Raw genomic sequence first — 24,154 nt, forward strand, 5'->3', positions numbered from 1 at the left:
TCCAACAATGGCTTTGGTGGTTTCCGATGAGAAACAAGGTTCCACTTGGGCTTACTAAGTTCACCTCGAGGGGGGTTAGGCATGACCACCTCCTTTCCACGGCCTTCTATGGAACCATTTATAAAGAAAAAATCTTTATCTATCATCAAACTTATTTTCTCTGGTAATGTAGAATCTATGCTTTTCCAAATTTTCACTTGCACAAAACTGTAGTTCACTCCAAGAATGGACTCCCAATCCACATCAATGTAGATCCCACAACAGAAAGCGATTTTTTGGATTACTAAGAGTTTCCACACATGTAAAGGAATGCCCCACAGTCTAATCCAAACTTGTTCCTTACACGCTAAGGGTCTATGATCCGAAGGTTTCCAGGGATCTAGAGACAACAAGGAGCCTCTGAACCTGCAAAACCTATTTCTAAGAGCATTGGAAACATCTTCCTCAGATCGATGTTTGAAAACAACCTTATTTTCCTCCAGAGATTTCACATCTGGAAGATACATAAGGTTCCATCCTCACCTACTCCTGCCACTAAATCAAAAGAGCTCATTGATTAGAGGTGAAAATGAACCAGCAACAAAAAAACTGTGACTTTATTTCTAAACTCTCCACTGCCTTACAATCCAATGCCACTTTGGGACCTGAATCACTAACAACTACGCCTACCTCCATTACCTCCACCAACGCTAACCCCAAGAGATGCCATCACTCTTCTTAACCTTCAGAGCCTTCATTCTCCCTTATTTCCGGGAAAAATTTAGTCTCCATTTTTTCCCATCAATTTTTAAACCAAAATTGATTTATTATTAACTTATTAGCTTGCAGATATATTATTATGCCTCAACTACACAACAATGAAGCAAAACACTCTAACGCGTATTTTGCCTTAGATTACTATACAAGACATGAAATATATGCCAATTCACTAATCACTTACAAAAAATTAGAAGCTACAAATAATAGAAAGAATGAGATCTTGAACTTTATTATACCTAAAACTTAGACAAAAAGCAATGTTAAACCATCTTACGACTATCGAATCGAAATAACGAGGAAAACACTAATTTCTTTTACTAAAGGCTTTTTTTGGGTAAGTCAATGGGGGAGGCCCCCTACCCCGAATTTTTCATTAACAAAAAATGAAAAACACATTATTAAGCCTTTTAGGAGTATAATTCATGATTAAGCCTTTTAGGAGTATATATGCTTGGGTACCTCGAATCCATCGATTTTATGCACTTGCTCATTTGAAGAGATCCAAGAAAAGAGCTCAAATATGATTATGGACAACTGGGATTTTGAAGTTTTAAAATCTCTGTTTGGTTCCCTTAAAATGGGTATATGCGGGACCCATTTTCACGGAAACGACCCATAAATGCTATTTGGGTGCAAGCCCCAAAAATTTGCAATGAGTTATATTTTATAGAGTGGGTTGAGGTCCGCCTAATAAAAGGACCTCAAAAGAGCTGTAATAATGATAATATATATATATATATATATATATATATATATATATATATGAATAATAAATAAAATATATTGCATTGATTAATATATTATAAAATTAATTAATACATTAATTATACACAATAGTTATATATAATAATTACAATAATTATATGGAAAATTGTTTCAAGCAGGCTGGACCGCATATCATATGCGGTCCAGAAAGTGTAAAGCATCCATCTTAAAGAAAGATGCAAGTAGGTGTTCGATATAAAAAAAATAAAAATTAACGGTCCAAATGTTTTCTTATTAGAATTATTATTTTTAGTTTTTAAAATTTATTTATTTTTTCATATTCATGATCTCCATGTTAGAGATTACATGTTCTTAAAAATTAATTCTTAAAATCCATCTAAAAAATAGATTTATTAAGAGGCCTCCATTTCTATATATGCAGGCTTGGCCGCATAGAAACCGAGTCCTAATTATATGGTTACAATAATTATATTATTATACATTATAATTATAACTATTTATATGTTATAGTATGTATAATTTATTTATATATTATTATAGAAATAATATATTATAATAGTAATTATTATATATAATAAATAATAATTTACAATAATTATTATACATCGTAACAATAATTATATAATTATACGTCATAGCTATAACTAATTATATGTTATAATAGAGTAACTCGACGTTTGATTTAGTGGTAGTAGGAAACGAAAGGATTCTCCGGATACTACATTGACTTGGTGAGAGATATGTACAACGGAGTGCTAACTAGTGTGCAAACATCTAGTTGAGAGATGAGTGAGTTTTCAGTAACAATAGGTCTAAATTAGGGAGAGGTAAGAACCATGGGCTATTTAAAATTTGGTCACATTTCAATTTTTTCTTTTGAAAATAATCATCTGCTAATTCTTAGGTGTTTTTCATAGTTTTTGTTAATCTATGGAGCACATTATATGTACTCATTTCCATCTAGGCCATAATCTTTACGAAGGGGGTAAAGAACTAATAAGATCATCGCTCAGGAACTGAACGACACTGAAATAGGCTATGAAGTTCACTCCCAAATAGGGCTGCCAATGGATAGGGCCGGGCCTGGTTTCGGGCTGCCAACAGGCCAATGGACTGGGCCAACCCGGATTTGTTATATAAGAAAAAATGTTAATTTTAGATTTACTATAATGGGACGGCTATGAAATAGGACTGTTACTTTATGGGTGTATATTGAGCTTTTGCCCAGCAACCTAGAGAGAGAAAGAAACTCAGCTTGAGGAAAGTGTCAGCCTTTCTATTTGTTGAAATATATTGTGATGTGTAAATTTTATCTTTTGGGATAGTTTTCTTCTTTTGTGGATATATTTCTTTTTGTATAGATATGTACAATCTATCGCATAGTTTTCTTCTTTTGTGGATATGTTTCTTTTTGTATAGATATGTACAATCTATAGCATATAGCAACTTTTGTATATTTATACCCTTTCATTGTTAATGAAAGATATCAAGAACTTTGTCTTCCTCTTTACGAGTTATCATGGTATCCTCTTTACGAGTTATCATGGTATCAGAGCTTCTAATATGAGCCATTTAGTCAAGTCGCCTTACGACCATCCGGTTTGATCTATCCAGTCGCGTTTCAAATCTCTAAGATTTCCGTGGAGAGAGACACTTAGTATCTGAGATCATCGTGGATTACCGCTGTAACAACGCAGTTGATTGATGGCTTCTCTTTGCATTCTGGCATGCTAATTTGCTAGTGTTTCTTATGTGGTTAAGGATCGATCTACTCAAATTCGTTGTCAAAACAGGTCCTGTATCACCCATCTAATTTTTGTTTCCACTCGGATATTTTCTCTTTTAAGTATTGGGTATTTGGTGTTAAAACAGGTCTCGGAGTTTTGTTTGCATTGGCGTCGCTTTGTCTTTTGCATTGAAGTCTCTCTCAAACTGCTCTTGCATCGTTTTGTCTTTTGTTGCCTTGCATCGTCATACTTCTGTTGCAAATTTTTGTTGTACCGTCAAACCTCTATTGCAAACACTCCTCCTTATATTTTGCAAGCAAGCCTTTTTTTTCTTTTGTGCTGATCGGGTAAAGGAGATGCCCTCTTTTTTATCCATAGGATATCACTAGATCTGTGTTTAAACCCAAAAAAAATATTATGGCATTTTCAGACCCAACTCAACCTATTATTATTAAATTAGATGGATTAAACTACAATTATTGGTCTTATCTAATGCAAAGTTTTCTTAAAGGAAAGGGTCTCTAGAAGTATGTAACTTGTAATAAACAATGCCCTAAGCCATCAGAAAATATTCAAGAAGATGAATTTGAATCTAAACTGGATGAGTGAGAAGCTAATAATCTTTAGATTGTCACTTGGATTGCCAATTCTGTCATTCCCTCCATAAGTATACAATTAAGAAAATTTGAAACTGCTAAAGAAGTTTGGGATTTTTTATCTAGAACACATGTCCAAACCAATTTTGCTCAAAAGTATAAACTTGAAATGGACATACGAAACTTGCGACAAAAGAAGGGACAATCAATTTCAGATTTTCACTATGAAATGATTATTGTTTGGGAACAATTGGCACTTATAGAACCCAAGTGGACAACTGACGCTGAGATCTATTATAGGTATCGTGATAAACCTCGTCTTATACAGTTTCTAATGGAACTACAAGATGCTTTTGAATCATTACAAGCCTCTATTCTTTATTAGACTCCTCTTCCGATTGTTGAGGCAGTATTATCTGAACTCATGACAAAAGAAATACAGAAAGGAACTATTGTTATCTCCACTCATGTGAGTGGCTCTGTTTTGGCTGCTCCTCTTCACGGTGCATGCCTTCAATTCAGCAAGAAGGAACTCTACTGCAAATAGAAAACCCTTCAATGATATGTCTCAAGTCTAATGCAATTATTGCAAAGGACTTAGGCACATAAAGTACAACTACCATATTAAGCTCAGGAAGAAGGATCCTACACAACACAACAACACAAGCCTCTACTACTCCTTCAGCTTAGATCCCCACATCTCTATACCTTACTATAGAAGATGCCCAAGAAATGATCAAACACTCTATCTCTTGTAACTCATATGTTGCTGCTTCTACATTATCTCATGCTTGAGGTAATCCAAACACATTTTGTTCCTTGGTATATTGATTCTGGTGAATCAAATCATATGACATTTGCTAACTATCTTTTACATTCACTTATTTATATTGACAACAATTGTCCCATTCGCACTGCCAATAAATTTGTGATGTTTGTAAGTCATGTTGACACTGATGAAATCCCGAACCTCTAAATTTCTAATGTACTTTTGGTTCCCAATTTTTTTGTGAATCTGATTTATGTTGCTCAGTTATGTGAACAAGGTTATGACATCTTGTTTTTCTTATCTGGTTGTACTGTGCAGGATCCCTTGATGGGGAAGCAAGTTGGGACAGGCTGTAAAGTTGGTTGTTTGTCTGTCTTACAACACCTAGATATTTCTTGACAACCTGGTACTTTATATTTTTCTGGCACTTCCTCCACAGATTTCCCTAACTCTGCTTTCTCTCTTTGGCATAACAGGCTGGGCCATATTTCTTTTCTCGACTTAAGTTTTTGATATCCTTCGGAAACTAGGGTCAGTACAAACTGATAGTTTTTATAATTGTGTTAATTGTAAATTGACAAAACATTATGCACTGCCTTTTTCTACTAGTGGGACTTTTACTACCTCACCCTTTGAACTAGTGGTACTCGCCACTATGTATGCTTTATTGATGATTCTCCTAATATACTTGGATTTACTTGTTACACAATAGATCTGATTTTTATCAAGTTTACTGTGAATTTTCCACTATGGTTAAAACTCAATTTTCTAAAAACATTAAAATATTTCTTTCTGACTTTGGTGGGGAATATTTGTCTAAAACATTTAAAAGTCTCTTGAAGTCTTATGGTACAATTTCTTAATTACTTTGTCCTAATACACTTCAACCGAATGGGGTTATTGAATGAAAATATTGAGATATTATAGAAATTGCCAGAACCCTTCTTCTCTCCTCATTTGTGCCAAAAGCGTTTTGGGGAGAGGCTGTTTATACCTCTGCATATTTGATCAACATGACTCTATCTTCTCTTATAGGGGGCATATCTCCCTATGAGCAATTATACTCTGCTCCTCCTAACTATTCTCATCTTTGTGCCTTTGGTTCAATATGTTTTGTACTTCTTCCAAAAGTTAAACAAAATAAGTTCTTCAAATATTCTGCTATTTGTGTTTTTTTGGGTTATGATCTTCAACAAAAAGGTTTTCGATATATGATCCTATTTTATGAAAACTTTGTATCTCTCGTCATGTAACGTTTTGGGAACACATTCCATTTTATTATCCATTTTATTATCTTCCTAAGTTTCGCTCCCCAACCCCTTCATCTACTAATTTACATCAATTCATTGATCCTTTTGATGAACCTTTAGGGACTATGAATTGTCCAAACACTAGATCATTTGTTTCCCCTCCATGTAACCTTTTGGGAACACATTCCATTTTATTCTCTTCCTAAGTTTCGCTCCCCAACCCCTTCATCTACTAATTTACATCAATTCATTAATCCTTTTGATGGATCTTTAGGGACTATGAATAGTCCAAACATTGGATCATTTGTTTCCCCTACAAACACTCAAAACAGTTATTCTCAATCTGTTGTTCCAACACCAATAGTGGCAAGTCCTGACTATGCTTCTTATGAAGGTGATCCCGCCCCTTCCCATGAGTGACATTATCCTGAATGCTCACAGTCTGCACCAAAATATCTTCAAGATTTTCATTGCTTCTTAGTATCAGTTCTTATATCCATGAGCGTTAATCTTATCATGAAGCTGTTTTGGGCCTAAAATTAAAGCAAGCCATGGAAGATGAGCTTCATGCTCTCTAGAAACTAATACTTGGGATCTTGTTGGTCTTCCTCTTGGTAAATCTGTAGTTGGTTGTAGATGGGTCTATAAAGTTAAAACCCGCTCTGATGGGACCATTGATCGATATAAAGCTTCCTTAGTGGAAAAAGGATTTACTCAAGAATATGGGATTGACTATGAAGAAACCTTTGCACTTGTAGCCTGTATGAACTTAGTTCAAACTTTAATTATTGTTACTTCATTCGTGGTTGGTTCATGTATCAAATATATGTTAAAAACGCCTTCCTTCATGGAGATTTCCATGAAGAAGTCTATATGAAGCCTCTTCCAGGCCTGCCTCATCAAGTTTGCAGGCTTCAACGAGCCCTATATGGTATTAAACAAGCACCTCGCGCTTGGTTTGAGAAATTCACCAAATGTTATTGTTCATCATGGTTTTGTTCAAAGCCATCATGATTCAGTGTTCTTTAATCATCACTCAACTAAGGGTTTTGTTATGCTATTATTATATGTTGATGATATGATTATCACAGACAATGATATTGAGGGCATTAGTAACATTCAATTACACCTCCGTGCTTGTTTTGAAATGAAGGATCTTGGTCAACTACATTACTTTTAAGAAATAGATGTGGACTCTTCTCCACGCTGTTATGTTTTATCTCAAGTCAAGTATGCCTTTAAAATTCTCCATAAATCAAGTTTATCTGACACCAAAATAGTGGATACTCTATTAGAACTCAATGTTAAACTACGGCCCACTGATGGTGAACTTTTGTCTAATCCTACATGGTATTGGCAATTGATTGGCAGTCTTAGCTATTTAACAGTTACTCGGCTTGACATTAGTCATATTGTTCACGTTGTCAATCAGTTCATGTTTGCACCCCGTTCCTCTCATTATGCTGCTATGCTTCACATTTTTTACCCCATTCCTCTCATTATGCTGATTGGGTGCGTAATGTTACAGATCGTCATTCTACCACTGGCTTCCGTATTTTTGTTGGCGATTCCCTTATATTTTGGAAAAGTAAGAAACAAGATGTAATTGCTCGTCGTGCACTTGCTCATACTACCTGTGAGATTATCTGGGTACGATGGTTACTCCAAGGCATGGGTCTATCTCATGATATAAATATATATTTACTTGCATAATGAATTGGATGTCCAAATTTAGTGTTCCACCATCTTTCTATAATCTCAATCACTTTAGCAAAACTACACTTCTCCCCAATAGCTAATTTGGCCCTCTCGATAAGTAAACGATGCCCATAGTAGCTTTCTTGTCAACATCCACCATTGTTAACACTATGACCAAAGGGGCAGTAGCCTCTACGACAATGGAACATCGAGACCAGAACCTCTTATATGAGACTATGCTGACTTCAAGAGGCGGTCATTGCACCACTCTTCACTGGTAAACAATCTCTTCACTGCACTGTCAGATTCCTCGAATGGAGTCCACAACCAAGTAATCTGTCGTAAAGCGGGTTATGGCAGGTCCGATTATCTTTTTTTTCTTAGATTGTTCTCTAAACAAAAATAAAATTTTAGAGTGGTTATATATAAATTTTAACACCAACCTCGCTTCCTGTGGGGTCTCCTTCACAATTTTGATCTCACCGATCTCCTTTAACATAAGATCGATGCTGTGTGCAGCACACGACATCCATACTAGATGCTTCTTCTTATCCATCAACTTGCTGCATGCAGAAACACATGTACGTACATTGTCTGTAATAAACTGGATTACATGCTTATCTCCCACCTCCTCCACTATCTGATCATATAGTCGTACCAAGAAGTTTGCATCATTCTTTATCCTTGATACGTCTTTGCTAGACAAAAAAGTTGTACCTTTTGGGGAAAGGGCCAAGAAGTTAAAAACTCCTTTTCGCTAACTTTATTCAACCAACCATCACTCATGAGAGTCATACCTGTTCTTGGCCAACTCTGTTTATATTCTTCAATCCACTTTCTAACTTCCTCCATCTCTTCATCCAAGATTGACCCACTGCGCTCATATGTCGTCAGGGGTTTTATCCTAGGTCCAGCTCTCTAGATCGTGTTGATCATAGGTGAAAAATATGGGTTATTGTATACATCAAAGGGGATCCCTTTATCGTAGAACCATTTACCAACATATCTGCCCAACATGTTCCTCGTACCTTTCACCATGCCTTTGAGGGTCATCTGTTGTGACTTAGGCTTTGAAAGAAATGAGTTTATACGACCATGACCTATAATACTGACACTCTTAGATAATCTAGAAACGATTTATTCAACGTCTGATTCCTCTTGATATATATTGCCACCAACCCCTCCAATCAGATTTGAGTGGGCCCGCCATGCATATCTGAGCTAGACCCACCATGCATGCCCATGTCATAACCACCAGGCATTCTAAACCCACATTCCCTCTGGTATGTTTCCTGTAAACTCATTCTTGTAGGCATCTCCAAGTCAATTATTATATTTCTCTTCTGGATCATTCTCACTTTATGATATATATAAACTAGCTATCTCCTCATCCATCATCTGCTTTGTAATTTTTTTACCTTTGGTAGCCTTGAGAAATGTTGTCATCTGCTTTCTTACATTACTAGAGACACTATTGCATCCAGAAACATCTCTCTTAACCCTTGCCAAGTGTTGCTTGAACCTATGTACATATCACTCTTTGGCAGTAATTACAAATAATTTTATCTTTTTTGTTGGTATCAAGTCTGACCCCATGTTGCCATACAGGGTCTTCCACAGATCTTGCCATGGTTTAACTGTTTTAATATGTAAAGGGTTAACCTGACAGTTCAACATGAAAAATAATCACCATGTGTAGTGATAATATGTAAGAGTAGTTCATGAAGTTATATTTGTTGTTAATGCAAAATACTTGTATTAACAAAAATATTTTAGTTCCTACTCTCAAAAATAATTTATGTATGCAACATTATAGATAAAAATAGCTTATATCAGTCATTACATATATAACAAAAAATTTACATTGATATCGTATCAATAAAAAATATATTTACAATGATATAGTAATTCACAATGGCAGCACATATGGACTTGTCGCAAATCTTCATTTAGACAAACATGAATTAGTTCCTACTGAGAAAAAAAAAATATTTATGCAACATTATAGATAAAAAAAAGTTTGTATAAGTCACACTTAGAATCAAGAAAAAAATTACAATAATATAGTCATCCATAATGCCACTACACGTATATTTGACACAAAAAACATTTACAATGATATAGTCATTCACAATGCCACAAATAAAATTTACAATGATATAGTGGGCACAATCCCAACTCAATTGAAATGATCACAAATATTCGTACATCTCAATTACAAATATACAAGATAATATAATAAAAAATGCAAGCTCCAAACATGGCTACAACTCATTTATCAAGAATATATATACAATTTATGTATCAACATACATTTTTTACATTAAAAAATTAATAATAAAATTGAAAAATACAATATAATAATTATCATACATGCCGCGATTTTTTTACAATGATATTCACTTTAATTCTTCATGATAATACAGTTTAACAACATGTATTTTTTGCATTAAAAATTTAAAAAATTAAAAATACATTTTTAATGCAAAACTGCATCAAAAATATAATACAGTTTAACAGCATGTATCTGTTAATGTTTTTTTTGCATTAACAAAAAATTAAAAAATACAGTTTTGCATTAAAAATATAATAACATGTATTTTTTTGCACAAATAATCTATCAACATACAATTTTTCGCACTAAAAATTTAACAATAAAAATTAAAAATACTGTTTAATTCCTCATGATAATCAAAACCTGGTCACGATTTTCACAATTTTTTGAAAAATCACTATTTTTCAAAAAAATTGATCATGAATCCAAAAAAAAAAAACGCAGTTTTTCACAAACTCACCTAACATCAATCATTCCAACTTAAAAATCCACCTCAAATCAAATAAATTACATCAAATTGAATACATGTTTTGATAAATAACACTATAAGGAATCAAATCCCTATAATATTAACACATTATTTTCAAAAAATTAAATAAAATCGATTGAATTGAGGGAAAAAAAAAACACAGTTCTTCACAGACATCATTCATTCAATATCAAAAATCAAGCTCAAATTAAATAAATCAGATAAGATTAAATACATGTGATGATAAACAACACTATAAGGAATCAAACCCTATAAATTTAACACATTATTTGGCAAATATTGAGTAAAATTGATAGAATGGCGGAAAAAAAAACCGCAGTTCATTTTTTCTTCACAGACATTAATCTTTTTTTCTCAGAAATCAAGCTTAAATTAAATAAATAAAATCAAATTGAATACATGTGATGATAAACAATATTATAAGGAATCAAAACCCTATAAATTTAACACATTATTTACAAAATATTGAGTAAATTTGATAGAATGGCAGAAAAAAAAACCGTTGTTCTTACCTGTTTTTCGTGCACACGTGGCTTCAAATTCAAATTTGAAATGTAATCGTCCAAAATACTCACAAATTATGAACAAAAACTTCTGAACAACACTCTTTCGATCAATAACCCTCAGATTTACAAAAACTGATGCCCTCTTTTGCTTGAAATAAGAGAAATGGCAGACCCCTTAAACTCACGCTTCAATCTTCACAAATCCAAATTTTTGTGATCAAAATCGGTGATTTTTACTACCTTTTATTGACTGAAATGGCTAAAAATTTTAATTAAAGCCTGAAAAAGATAAAAAATAATAAGGAAATGACAAAAAAACATGAAAATCGTGAAGAACACTGTGTAGCCCGTGTTCTTGGGAAGTCACTGTTGAGAACCGGCCCCACTCGCCTGGTTCTCTCTAGACATGGGCGATTCCCGGTATTGTAGTGGAACTGAGACGGGTGTGCCGGTTCTCGAGTCAAACCGGGTGAGTTCGGTTCGACTCGTCAAGTTTTCAAACCCTGGTTTGAATGCATTCATTATTAACATTTAAGCTTGTCTTTCACACACACGCACAAGAACACGAACGCCCACAAATTCAAGGATAACTTTTTGGTGCAGCAAGGCACGTAAGCATATGCAATTGTTAGGATTGAAATTAGATATAGGCTAAAGCTTATGAGTACATAGAAAAGAAAAAAAAAATAGAGAGAAAAAAAAAGGAGAAAAATTGAAAAAAAATGGGAAAAAAAAGAGCGAGAAAAAGAAAAAAATAAAAGGGAAAAAAGGTAAAAAACAAAAAAAAAATCTTTTTTTTTCCCGTGTATGTCCATGTTGGGATAATTGTTACTATCGAAGAAATACAATTTATATGTTAGAAACATAAAGTAAAATTTCTGTGGAACTAAAACATAAAATACTTTTTTGTGCTGCAAGGCACGCGAGCATTTACAATTGTTAGGATTGAAATTAGATATGGGCTAAAGCTTATAGCTACACAGGGTGGCCAAAAGTTGAGCTTAGCTAGTACTATTCTTTGATAGTAAAATTTAAATTAACACTAAGATTAAAAAATCGATATATTTTCTTCTAATTTTTTTATTTTGGAAAAAATTAAAAAATGTTATGGCTAGTAGGATTTTTAAAGTTTATTTTTATTACATCATTTTGATGTTTTTCAAAAAACTTTATTTTTAAAAATAATTTTATTATTACTTGCTTTTTTTAAAATATTTTCTTTTTTAATTGTTTTGAAAATCCTTTGCTCTTTTCTTTCACTTTTCTTTTAGGAATGAAGCCAGAGATATAGTATTTCAATCATATCATAAAAGAAAAAAAAATAGAGAGAAAAAAAAAAGAAGAAAAAAAAGAAAAGAAAAAAAAACAAATTTTTTTTCCCTCGTATGTCCTTGTTGGGACAATTGTTACAATCGCAGAGATACAATTTATATGTTAGAAACATGTAGTAAAATTACGATGTGGGACTAAAACATAAAATACTTTTTGGTGCAGTAAGGCACGTAGGTCTATACAATTGTTAGGATTGAAATTAGATATGGGCTAAAGATTATGACAAAATAGAGAAAAAAATAAAAGGTGAAAAAATGAAAAAAATGAAAAAAAAAAATAAATAAAAAATAAATAAATAAAAGAAGAAAAGAAATAAAAAAATAAAAGAGAAAAAAAAAGAAAAAAATCTCTATCCTTTTTATTTCTTCTTTATTTTATTCTATTTTCCCTCGTATGTCCTTGTTTGGTCAATTGTTACAATCGAAGAGATACAATTTATATGTTAGAAATATATAGTAAAATTTCGATGTGGGACAAAAGCAGAAAATACTTTTTGGTGCGGCAAGGCATGCGAGCATATACAATTGTTAGGATTGAAATTAGATATGGGCTAAAGATTACGACTACACAAAAAAGAAAAAAAAAATATAGAGAAAATATAAAATAAAAAAAAATAAACAAATAAAACAAAAGAAAAAAAGAGAAAAAAAATAGAAAATGAAGAAAAAAATAAAAGAGAAAAAAGGGGAAAAAACAAAACTTATCTTTGCTTTTTTTTTCCCCTCCTCGTATGTCTTTGTTGGAACAATTGTTACTATCGAAGAGATACAATTTATAAGTTAGAAACATATAGTAAAATTTCAATTTACGACAAAAATAGAAAATATTTTTTGGTACATCAAGGCACTTGAGCATATAAAATTGTTAGGATTGAAATTAGATAAAGGCTAAAGATTATAACTACAAAGAAAAGAAAAAGAAAATAGAGAGAAACGAAACAGGAGAAAAACTGGAAACAAAAGGACAGAAAAAGAAGAAAAGGAAGAAAAAAATAAAAGAGAAAAAAAAATAGAGAGAAAAGAAAAAGGTGAAAAACTGAAAACAATAAAAAATAAAATAAAAATAAAAAAATAAAAAGGAAGAAAAAAAGAACACTTTTTTTTTTCCCCCTCCTAGTATGTCCTTGTTGGGACAATTTTTACAATCGAAGAGATAGAATTTACATTTTAGAAACATATAGTAAAATTTCAATGTGGAAAAAAAAAAAAATTACTATTTGGTGTGGCTAGGCACACGAGCATATACAATTGTTAGGGCTGAAATTAGATATGGGCTAAAGATTATGACTACACAGAAAAAGAAAAAAAAATAGAGAGAAAAGAAAAAGGGAGAAAAATTGAAAAAAAAAAAAACAAAAAAAAAGAAGAAGAAAGTGAAGAAAAAAAGAAAAAAGAGAACAAAAGCGGATTTTTTTTTTTTTTTCTCCCTCGTATGTCGTTATTGGGACAATTGTTACTATCGAAGAGATACAATTTATATGTTAAAAACATATAGTCAAATTTAGATGTGGGACAAAAACAGAAAATACTTTTTGGTGTGGCAAGGCACGCAAGCATATATAATTGTTAGGATTGAAATTAGATACGGGCAAAAGATCATGACTACACAGAAAAGAAAAAATAAATAGAGAGAAAAGAAAATGAAGAAAAACTATTTAAAAAAAAAAAACGACAAAAAAAAACTGAAGAAAAAAATAAAAGACAAAAAAAGGGGAAAAAGCAATGTTTTTTTTTGTTCCTTTTTTTTTTTTACTCTCATTGAGACAATTGTTACTATCGTATACAATTTATATGTTAGAAACATATAGTAAAATTTCGATGTGGCACAAAAACAGAAAATACTTTTTGGTGCGGCAAGGCACATGAGCATATACAATTGTTAGGATTGAAATTAGATATGGGTTAAAAGATTATGACAACACATAAAAGAAAAAAAAAAATAAGGAGAAAAGAAGCAAGTGAAGAACTGAAAAAATTGAAAAAAATAAAAAAGGGAAAAAACTAAAAAAAACGAAGAAAAAAAAAAAGAGAAAAAAAGCAAAAAAAATCTCTTTTTATTTTTTTTTCTTTTCTATTTCCCCCCCCCCCCCCCCCCCCCACGTATGTCTTTGTTGGGTCAATTGTTTCTATCGAAGAGATACAATTTATACATTAGAAACATATAGCAAAATTTCGACGTGGGACAAAAACATAAATCATTTTTTGGTGAGAAAAGTTACGCGAGCATATAAAATTGGTAGGATTGAAATTAGATATGGGCTAAAGATTATGACTGCATAGAAAATAATACAAAAGAAAATATAGAGAAATGAAAAATGAGAAAAACTAAAAAAGTAAAAATAAATAAATAAAATAACCATGAAAGAAAGAGAAAAGAAAGAAGAAAATGAAGAAAAAAATAAAAGAGAAAAAACAAGAAACAAACAAATTTTTTTCCGTCATATGTCCTTGTTAGAACAATTGTTACTTTCGAAGCGATTCAATTTACATGTTAGAACATATAGTAAAATTTGATGTGCGACAAAAACAGAAATTACTTTTTGTTGCAGCATGGCATGCGAGCATACACAACTGTTAGCATTGAAATTAGATATGGGCTAAAGATTATGACTACACAGAAAAAAAAAAAAAAAAAAAGAAGAAAGAAAAGAAAAAGCAGAAAAACTGAAAAAAAAAAAAAAAAAAAAAAAAAAAGAAGAAGAAGAAGAAGAAGAAGAAAGAAAGAAATTGTTGGGGCAATTGTTACTATCAAAGAGATGCAATTTATATGTTAGAAACATATAGTCAAATTTTGATGTGGGATAAAAACCGAAAATACTTTTTGGTGCTGCAAAGTACACGAGCATATAAAATTGGTAGGATTCAAATTGGATATGGGCTAAAGAATATGACTACACATAAAAGAAAAAAAAAATAGAGAGAAATGAAAAAGGAGAAAAACGAAAAAATAAATAAATTAAATAAAAAATAAAGAAAGAGAAAAAATAAAGAACATGAAGAAAAAATTTGAAGAGAAAAAAACAAAATTTTTTTTTTTCCTCGTATGTTCTTATTGGGTAAATTGTTACTTTCGAAGAGATACAACTTATACGTTAGAAACACATAGTAAAATTTCGATGTGGGACAAAAACATAAATACTTTTTTGTGCCGCAACGCACGCAAGTATATACAATTGTTATGATTGAAAATAGATATGGGCTAAAGCTTATGACTACACAGAAAAGAAAAAAAAAAAAGGAGAAAAGAAAAATGGAGAAAAGTTGAAAATAAATAAATAAATCAAATAAAAAAAAAAAGAAGAAAAAAAAAAAGGAAAAAAAAAAGAAAAGAAACAACTTTTTTTTCTTTTTCCTTTTTTTTCCTTCCTTTTTTTTTCCCCCCCCTCAATTGTCTTTGTTGAGACAATTGTTTCTATCGAAGAGATACAATTTATATCGCAGAAACAAGTAGTAAAATTTCGATGTGGGACAAAAACAGAAAATACTTTTTGGTGCGGCAAGGCACGCGAACATATACAATTGTTACGTTCGAAATTAGATATGGGCTAAAGATTATGAATACACAGAAAAGAAAAAAATAATCGAGAAAAAAGAAAAAGGACAAAAACTAAAAAAAAAAAAAAGGGTGAGAAAAATAGAAGAGAAAAAAAGGACAAAAAACAAATTTTTTTTTTTTCCTACACTTTGTTTTTTTTTCATTTTTTTGCTCATATGTCCTTGTTGGGACAATTATTACTATCGAAGAGATACAATTTATATGTTAAAAACATATAGTAAAATTTCGATGTGGGTCAAAAACAGAAAATACTTTTTGGTGCTGCAAGGCACGCAGGCATATACAATTGGTAGGATTGAAATTTGATACGGGCTACAAGACTGACAAAAACAAAAAAAAAAAAAAAACAAAAAAAAAAAGCCAAAAAGAGAGTAAAAAAATAGGTGAAAAACTTAAAAAAACGAAAAAATGAAAAAAAGAAGAAGAAGAAGAAAAGAAACCACACCCCCTCCTCCTCCTTGTCGTATGTCCTTGTTGGGACAATTGTTACTATCGAAGAGATACAATTTATATGTTAGAAACATATAGTAAAATTTTGATTTGGGACAAAAATATAAAATACTTTTTAGTACGGCAAGGCACGCGAGCATATAAAATTGTTATGATTGAAATTTGATATGGGCTAAAGATTATGACTACACAGAAAAGAAAAAAAAAAAGAGAGAAAAGAAAAAGGAGAAAAACTAAAACAGTAAAAAAAAAAAGTTAAAAAATAAATAAACAAGAAAGAAAGAGAAAAAAAGAAGAAAATGAAAAAAAAATTAAAAGAGAAACAGGGTAAAAAAACAAAAACCTTTTGTTTTTTTTTTTCTTTTTCCCTCGTATGTCATTGTTGGGACAATTGTTATTATCGAAAAGATACAATTTATATGTTAGAAACATATAGTAAAATTTCGATGTGGGACAAGAACAAAAAATACTTTTTGTTGCGGTAAGGCACGCGAGCTTATAAAATTGTTAGGATTGAAATTGGGTATAGGCTAAAAGATTATGACTACACTGAAAAGAAAAAAAAGGAGAAAAACTTAAAAAAAAAAATACAAAGAAAGGGAAAAAAAGAAAAAAAGAAAAAAAAAAGGAAAAACAAAATAAACGAGAAAAAAAAGGGAAAAAACAATTTTTTTTTCTTTTCTTCTGGTTTTTTTTTTTCCCCTCGTATGTCCTTGTTGGGACATTTCGAAGAGATTCAATTTATATGTTAGAAACATATAGTAAAATTTCGATGTGGGACAAAAACATAAAGTACTTTTTGGTGGTGCAAGGCATGCGAGCATATACAATTGTTAGGATTGAAATTAGATATGGGCTAAAGATTATAACTAAACAGAAAAAAAAAAAAAAAAAAACAAATTTGAGGATAAGAAAAAGGTAAAAAAGGGAAAAAAAAGAAAAGAAGAAGACGAACAAAAAACTAAAAGAGAAAAAAAGGAACAGAAAAAAAAAATTTTCCTTCTTTTATTTTTGTCTTCTCTTTTTTCTTTTTTTCCCCTCGTTTTTCATTTTTTGGACAATTGTTACTATCGAAGAGATACAATTTATATGTTAGAAACATATCGTAGAAGTTCGATGTGGGACAAAAACATAAAGTACTTTTTGGTGCGGCAAGGCACGCTAACATATACAATTCTTAAGATTGAAAGTAGCTATAGGCTAAAGCTTATGACTACACAAGAAAGAAAAAAGATATATAGAGAGAAAAGAAAATGGTAAAAAACAGAAAAAATAAAATAAAATAAAATAAAAGAAGAGAAGGAAGAAAAAATTAAAAGAAAAAAAAGGAAAAAAAACAAAAAAAAATTTCTTTTCCATGTTTTTGGTCTTCTCTTTTTTTTTTCCCCTCGTATATCCTTGTTGGGACAGTTGTTACTATCGAAGCGATACAATTTATATGTCAGAAACATATAGTATAATTTCGATGTGAGACAAAAACAGAAAATATTATTTGGTGCGACTAGGCACGCGAGCTTATAATATTGTTAGGATTGAAATTAGATATGGGCTAAAGATTATGACTACACTGAAAAGAAAAAAAAAAGGGTGAAAAACTAAGAAAAATGAAAATAAAAAAAATAATAAAAAGAAGAAAAGGAATAAAAAAATAAAAGAGAAGAAAAGGAAAAAAAAAAAATTCCTTTTTTTTTTTCCCTTGTATGTCCTTGTTAAGACAATTGTTACTATCGAAGAGATACAAATTATATGTGAGAAACATATAGTAAAATTTCAATGGGGGACAAAAAAGAGAAAATACTTTTTGGTGCGGCAAGGCACGTGAGCATATACAAATGCTAGGATTGAAATTATATATGGGCTAAAGCTTATGCCTACACAAACAAATATATATATATATATATATATATATATATATGGAGAGAAAAGAGAAAAGGATAAAATAAAAAACAAGAAAAACAAAAAATAAAAAAAAATAAAGAAAAAAAAATAAAAGAGAAAAAAAGCAAAAAAAACAATTTCCCCCCCCCCCTCATATGTCATTGTTGGGACCATTGTTTCTATCAAAGAGATACAATTTATATCTTAGAAACATATAGTAAAATTTCGATGTGGGACAAAAACATAAAATACTTTTTGGTGCGGTAAGGCACGCAAGCATATACAATTGTTAGGATTGAAATTGGATATGGGCTAAAGATGATGACTACACAACAAAGAAAAAAAAAATAGAGAGAAAAGAAAAAAGAAAAAAACAGGAAAACAAAAAAACAAAAAAAAGAAGTAGAAGAAAAAGAAAAGGAAAAAAAAAATAGAGGAGAACAAAAGGGAAAAAACCAATTTTTTTTTCTTTCTTTTCTTTCCCTCATATGCCTATGTTGGGAGAATTGTTAATATCAAAGATATACAATTTATATATTATAAACATATAGGAAAATTTCGATGTGGGACAATAACAGAAAATGCTTCTTGGTGCCGCAAGGTAGGTGAGAATATACAATTGTTAGGATTAAAAGTAGATATGGGTTAAAGATTATGACTACACAGAAAAAAAAAAAAAAAAAAAAAAATTTGAGTGTCAAGAAAATGGAGAAAAATTTGGGAAAGAAAAAAAAAAAAAAAAAAGGAAGAAAGAAAGAGAAAAACGAAGAAAAAAATAAAAGAGAAAAATATATATATTTTTTTTCTCTTTTTTTTTTTCCCCCGTATTTCCTTGTTGGGACAATTGTTACTATCGAAGAGATACAATTTATATGTTAGAAACGTATAGTAAAACTTTGATGTGGGACAAAAACATAAAATACTTTTTTGTTCGGCAAGGCACGCAAGCATATACTATTGTTAGGATTAAAATCAGATATGGAGTAAATTTTAGATTATGACTACACAGAAAAGAAAAGAAAAATAGAGAGAAAAGAACTAGGAGAAAAACTTAAACGAATGAAAACAAAAAAATAAAAAAATAAAAAAAAGAGAAGAAGAAGAAGAAGAAGGAAAAAAAAAAAGAAGAAGAAGAAAGAAAGAAAGAAAGAAAGAGAAAAGAAGAAGAAAACGAAAAATAATAATAAAAGGGAAAAAAAAAAAAATTTCTTCCCTTTTTATGTTTTATGTTTTCTTCCTCCCGTATGTCTTTGTTGGGACAAATGTTAATATCGAAGAGATACAATTTATATGTTTGAAACATATAGTAAAATTTCGATGTGGGACAAAAATAGAAAATACTTTTTGCTGCCGCTAAGCATACGAGCATATACAATTGTTATGACTGAAATTAGATATGGGCTAAAGATTATGATCAAACAGAAAAGAAAAAAATAAATAGAGAGAAAAGAAAAAGGTGAAAAACAGAGAAAATTGAAACAAAAAAAAAAAAACGAAGAAAAGAAGACAAGAAAGAAAAAAATAAAAGAGAAAAAAACGAAAAAAAAAAAACAAGTTTTATTTTTCTTTTTTCTATATTATTATTTAGCTATTTTATTTTATTATTATTATTATTATTATTTTTTTCCCCTCGTATGTTTTTGTTGGGACAATTGTTACTATCGAAGCGACACAATTTATATATTAGAAACATATTGTAAAATTTCGATGTGGGACAAAAACAGAAAATACTTTTCGGTGCGACAAGGGACACCAACATATACAATTGTTAGGATTAAAATTAGATATGGGCTAAAGATTATGACGACACAGAAAAGAAAAAAAAAATAGATTGAAAAGGAAAAGGAAAAGGAAAATGAGAAAAACTGAAAAAAAAATTTAAAAAAAAACACAAAAGAAAGAAAAGAAAAGAAAAAAGAGGAAAAAAAGAAGAAAATGAAGAAAAAGATGAAGAGAAAAAACAGAAAATAAACTTTTTTTTTTCCCTTGTATGTCCTTGTTGGGACAATTGTTACTATTGAAGAAATCTTATTTATATATTAGAAACATATAGTAAAATTTCGATGTGGGACTAAAACAAAAAATACTTTTCGGTGCTGCAAGCCACGCGAGCATTTATAAACGTTAGGATTGAAATTAGATATGGGCTAAAGCTTATGACTATACAGGGTGGCCAAAAATGGAGCTTAGCCAGTATTATTCTTTGATACTAAAATTTAAATTACCACTAATATTAAAAAGTAGCTCTATTTTCTTCCAATTTTATTATTTTGGCAAAAATTTGAAAGTGCTATGGCTAGTAAGATTTTAAAATTTAATTTTATTAAATCATTGTGGTGTTTTTCTTAAGCTTTTTTTTTTAAAAAATTGTTTTTTTTATTTCTTGCCTTTTTTTTAATAATTTTTTTTTTGAATTTTTTTGAAATTCATGTGTTTCTTTTCTTTCACTTTTCTTTTAGCAATGATGGCAGAGATTTAGTGTTTCAATCCCATCAGAAAAATGAAAAAAATATATATATAAATAAAAAATAAATTAGAAAAAAATAAAAAATAGAAAGAAAAAATAAAAAGTAAAAAAGGAAAAAAAACAATTTTTTTTTCCCCTCGTATTTCCTTGTTAGGACAATTGTTATTATCAGTGTTTAAAAAAACGCCAAGTCGAACCGGACTCGCCATGTTCGACTCAGGAATCACCATGGACGGATCAAATCGGCAAAAAACGGGAATCGTCTAGTTCTAGAGAGAACCGGACGATTCTGTACAGTGACTCGCCGATTCACTGTACGGAATCGGCGAGTCCGTAAAGTGAATCGGGGAGTCCCGTACTGAATTTTTCTTCTTTTTCTTTTTTTTTTTTTTTTTTTTTTTTTTTTTTTTTTTTTTGTAATCCATGATAGATTTTTTTGTAATACTTGATCGATTTTTTTGTAATACTTGATTGATTTTTTTGTAATCCATGATCGAATTGTTTTTTTTTTTTTTTGTAATCCACGATCGAATTGTTTTTTTTTTTTTTTTTTGTAACCCATGATAGAATTTTTTGTAATCCATGATCGAATTTTTTGTAATCCGGATCGAAATTTTTGTTTTTTTTTCTTGTAATCCATGATCGAATTTTTTGTTTTTTTTTTTTTTTTGTAACCCATGATAGATTTTTTTGTAATCTCTGATCGAATGTTTTGTAATACATGATCGAAATGTTTGTTTTTTTTTTGTAATCCATGATCGAAATGTTTGTTTTTTTTTTTTTAATCCATGATCGAATATTTGTTTTTTGCTTTTTTTGTAACCCATGATAGAGTTTTTTGTAATCCATGATTGAATTTTTTGTAATCCATGATCGAATTGTTTTTTTCTTTTTTTGTAATCCACGATTGAATTTTTTGTTTTTTTTTGTTTGTTTTTTTTTGTAATCCATGATCGAATTTTATGTAATCCATGATCGGATTTTTTGTAATCCATGATTGAATTTTTTGAAAATTTGTGATTTTTTTTTTTTTAATCCATGATCGAATTTTTTTTTGTAATCCATGATAGAATTTTTTGAAAATTTGTGATTTTTTTTTTTTAATCCATGATCAATTTTTTTTTTGTAATCCATGATAGAATTTTTTGAAAATTTGTGATTTTATTTTTTTAATCCATGATCGATTTTTTTGAAAATTTGTTATTTTTTTTTTTAATCCATATTAATTAAAGAGAAAATGAGAGAGATGATGATTCTAAGGCCACCCTAGCCCAACCATATTATTCACATATCGAGTCCCAACAGCAACAGTGTAGGGATGAGCACGACAGTACAGGTGAGCATGAAGGATGGACAATCTTCAGGGATTTTAGATTGGGAACACAACAAAACACTAACACTCAGGGATTTGGGAATAGTCAGACGCCTGCTAATATCAATGATTCGTTTTTAGATCGAATCAATGAATTGTTAAACGAATTCAATCAATGCCACCAGCGTGACCAAGAAGAACAATAACGTCGTCTATCATTTTATTTTTAGATCATATGTTACTAATTTTATGCTTTATTGTAGTTCATGTATGTTGATATACTTATTCCATGATAATTATATGTTTATCCTTTTGTGTGATGTAAATTAAATGCTGAATGGCGGTTCATGCAGGGAAAGAACATATCAATATTCGCATATTCATTCAAAAACATGAAAATTCTTAATGGAGTACCCTCATTTCTTATTGAATTCCTAAAAAACAATATTTATAATGAATTTTAATAATTTTTTCGGATTTTTTTTAAGCTTTATTCTGACCGATTCACCCGATTCTCGATCCGAATCGTCGATTCGCTGATCCGGATCGATTTTTAGAAGCCCGATCCGGGTCACTGATCCGTTTTTTAAACCATTGGCTATTATCGAAGAGATACAATTTATATGTTACAAACATATAGTACAATTTCGTTGTGGGACAAAAACAGAAATTACTTTTTGGTGCGGTAAGGTACGCGAGCATTTACAATTGTTAAGATTGAATTTAGATATGGGCTAAAGCTTATGACTACATAGAAAAGATAAAAGAAGTAGAGAGCAAACAATAAGGAGAAAAACTAAAACAAGAGAAAAATAGAAAGAAAAAAATAAAAGAGAAATAAAGGAAAAAAAAAAAAAAAATTTTTTTTTCTTTTCTCCCTTGTATGTCCTTGTTGGGACAATTGTTACTAATGAAGAGATACAATTTATATGTTAGAAACATATAGCAAAATTTCGATGTGAGATAAAAACAGAAAATACTTTTTGGTGTGGCAAGGCACGCGAGCATATACAATTGTTAGAATTGAAATTAGATATGGGCTAAAGTTTATGACTAAAAAGGGTGGCCAAAAGTTGAGATTAGTCATTATTATTCTTTGATACTAAATTTTAAATTAATACTAATATTAAAAAATAGCTATATGTCCTTGTTGGGACATTGTAAATATCAAAAAGATACAATTTATATATTAGAAACATATAGTAAAATTTCGATGTGGGGGCAAAAACAAAAACGACTTTTTGGTATGGCAAGGCAAGGGAGCTTTTACAACGATTAGGATGGAAATTAGATATGGGCTAAAGCTTATGACTACACAGAAAAGAAAAATAAAATCGAGAGAAAAGAAACAGGAGAAAAACTGTTTAAAAAAAAAAAAAAAAAAGAGGGAAAAAGGAAGAAAAGCGAAGATAAAATAAAAGAGAAAAAAAAGCAAAGGAACAATTTTTTTTTTCTCTTCTGTTTTCCCTCGTATGTCCTTGTTGGGACAATTGTTATTAATGAAGAGATACAATTTATATGTTAGAAACATATAGTAAAATTTCGATATGGGATAAAAATAGAAAATCCTTTTTGATGTGGCAAGGCACGCGAGCATTTACAATTGTTAGGATTGAAATTTGATATGGGCTAAAGCTTATGACTACACAGGGTGGCTAAAAGTTGAGCTTAGCCAGTATTATTTCTTGATACTAAATTTCAAACTAACACTAATATTAAAAAATAGCTATATTTTCTTCAAATTTTTTTATTTTGACCAAAATTCAAAAGTGTTATGGCTAGTAGGATTTTTAAAATTTATTTTTATTACATCATTTTGGTATTTTCCTTAAACCTTTTTTTTAAAATTAAATTTTTTATTTTTGTCTTTTTTTTTTAATATTTTATTTTTTAATTGTTTTGACATCTTTTTCTTCTTTTCTTACAATTTTCTTTTAGGAATGAAGCCAGAGATCTAGTGTTTCAATCCAATCAAAAAAGAAAAAAAAAAAAAAGGAGAGAGAGAAGGAAAAGGAGAAAAAAATGAGAAAAAAGAAAAATAAAAGAAAAAAAGAAAAAGGAGAAAATAAGAAAATGAAGAAAAAAATAAACGAGAAAAAAAGATTAAAAAAATAAATTTTTTTTTTTTTCTTACTCGTATGTCCTTGTTGCAACAATTATTACTATCGAAGAGATACAATTTATATGTTTGAAACATATTGTAATATTTCGATGTGGGAAAAAAACAAAAAATACTTTTTGGTGTGGCAAGGCACGCGAGCATATATAATTGTTAGGATTGAAATACATATGGGCTAAAGCTTA

General features: G+C 30.2%; 1 long non-coding RNA gene across 1 annotated transcript; it reads left to right on the plus strand.

Annotated features, from left to right (window-relative positions):
• The first annotated feature begins 2,966 nt into the window (after positions 1–2,966).
• On the plus strand, positions 2,967–5,278 carry LOC148779865 (uncharacterized). The gene is made up of 2 exons (XR_016045051.1): positions 2,967–3,278; positions 4,896–5,278. It is a non-coding gene; the product is annotated as an uncharacterized LOC148779865 (long non-coding RNA).
• Positions 5,279–24,154: the final 18,876 nt, after the last annotated feature.

The sequence above is a fragment of the Amborella trichopoda genome, chromosome 11, assembly GCF_054954075.1.
Source record: "Amborella trichopoda isolate Santa Cruz 75 chromosome 11, AtrichopodaSantaCruz75HAP2 v2.0, whole genome shotgun sequence".
Classification (NCBI taxonomy): Eukaryota; Viridiplantae; Streptophyta; class Magnoliopsida; order Amborellales; family Amborellaceae; genus Amborella; species Amborella trichopoda.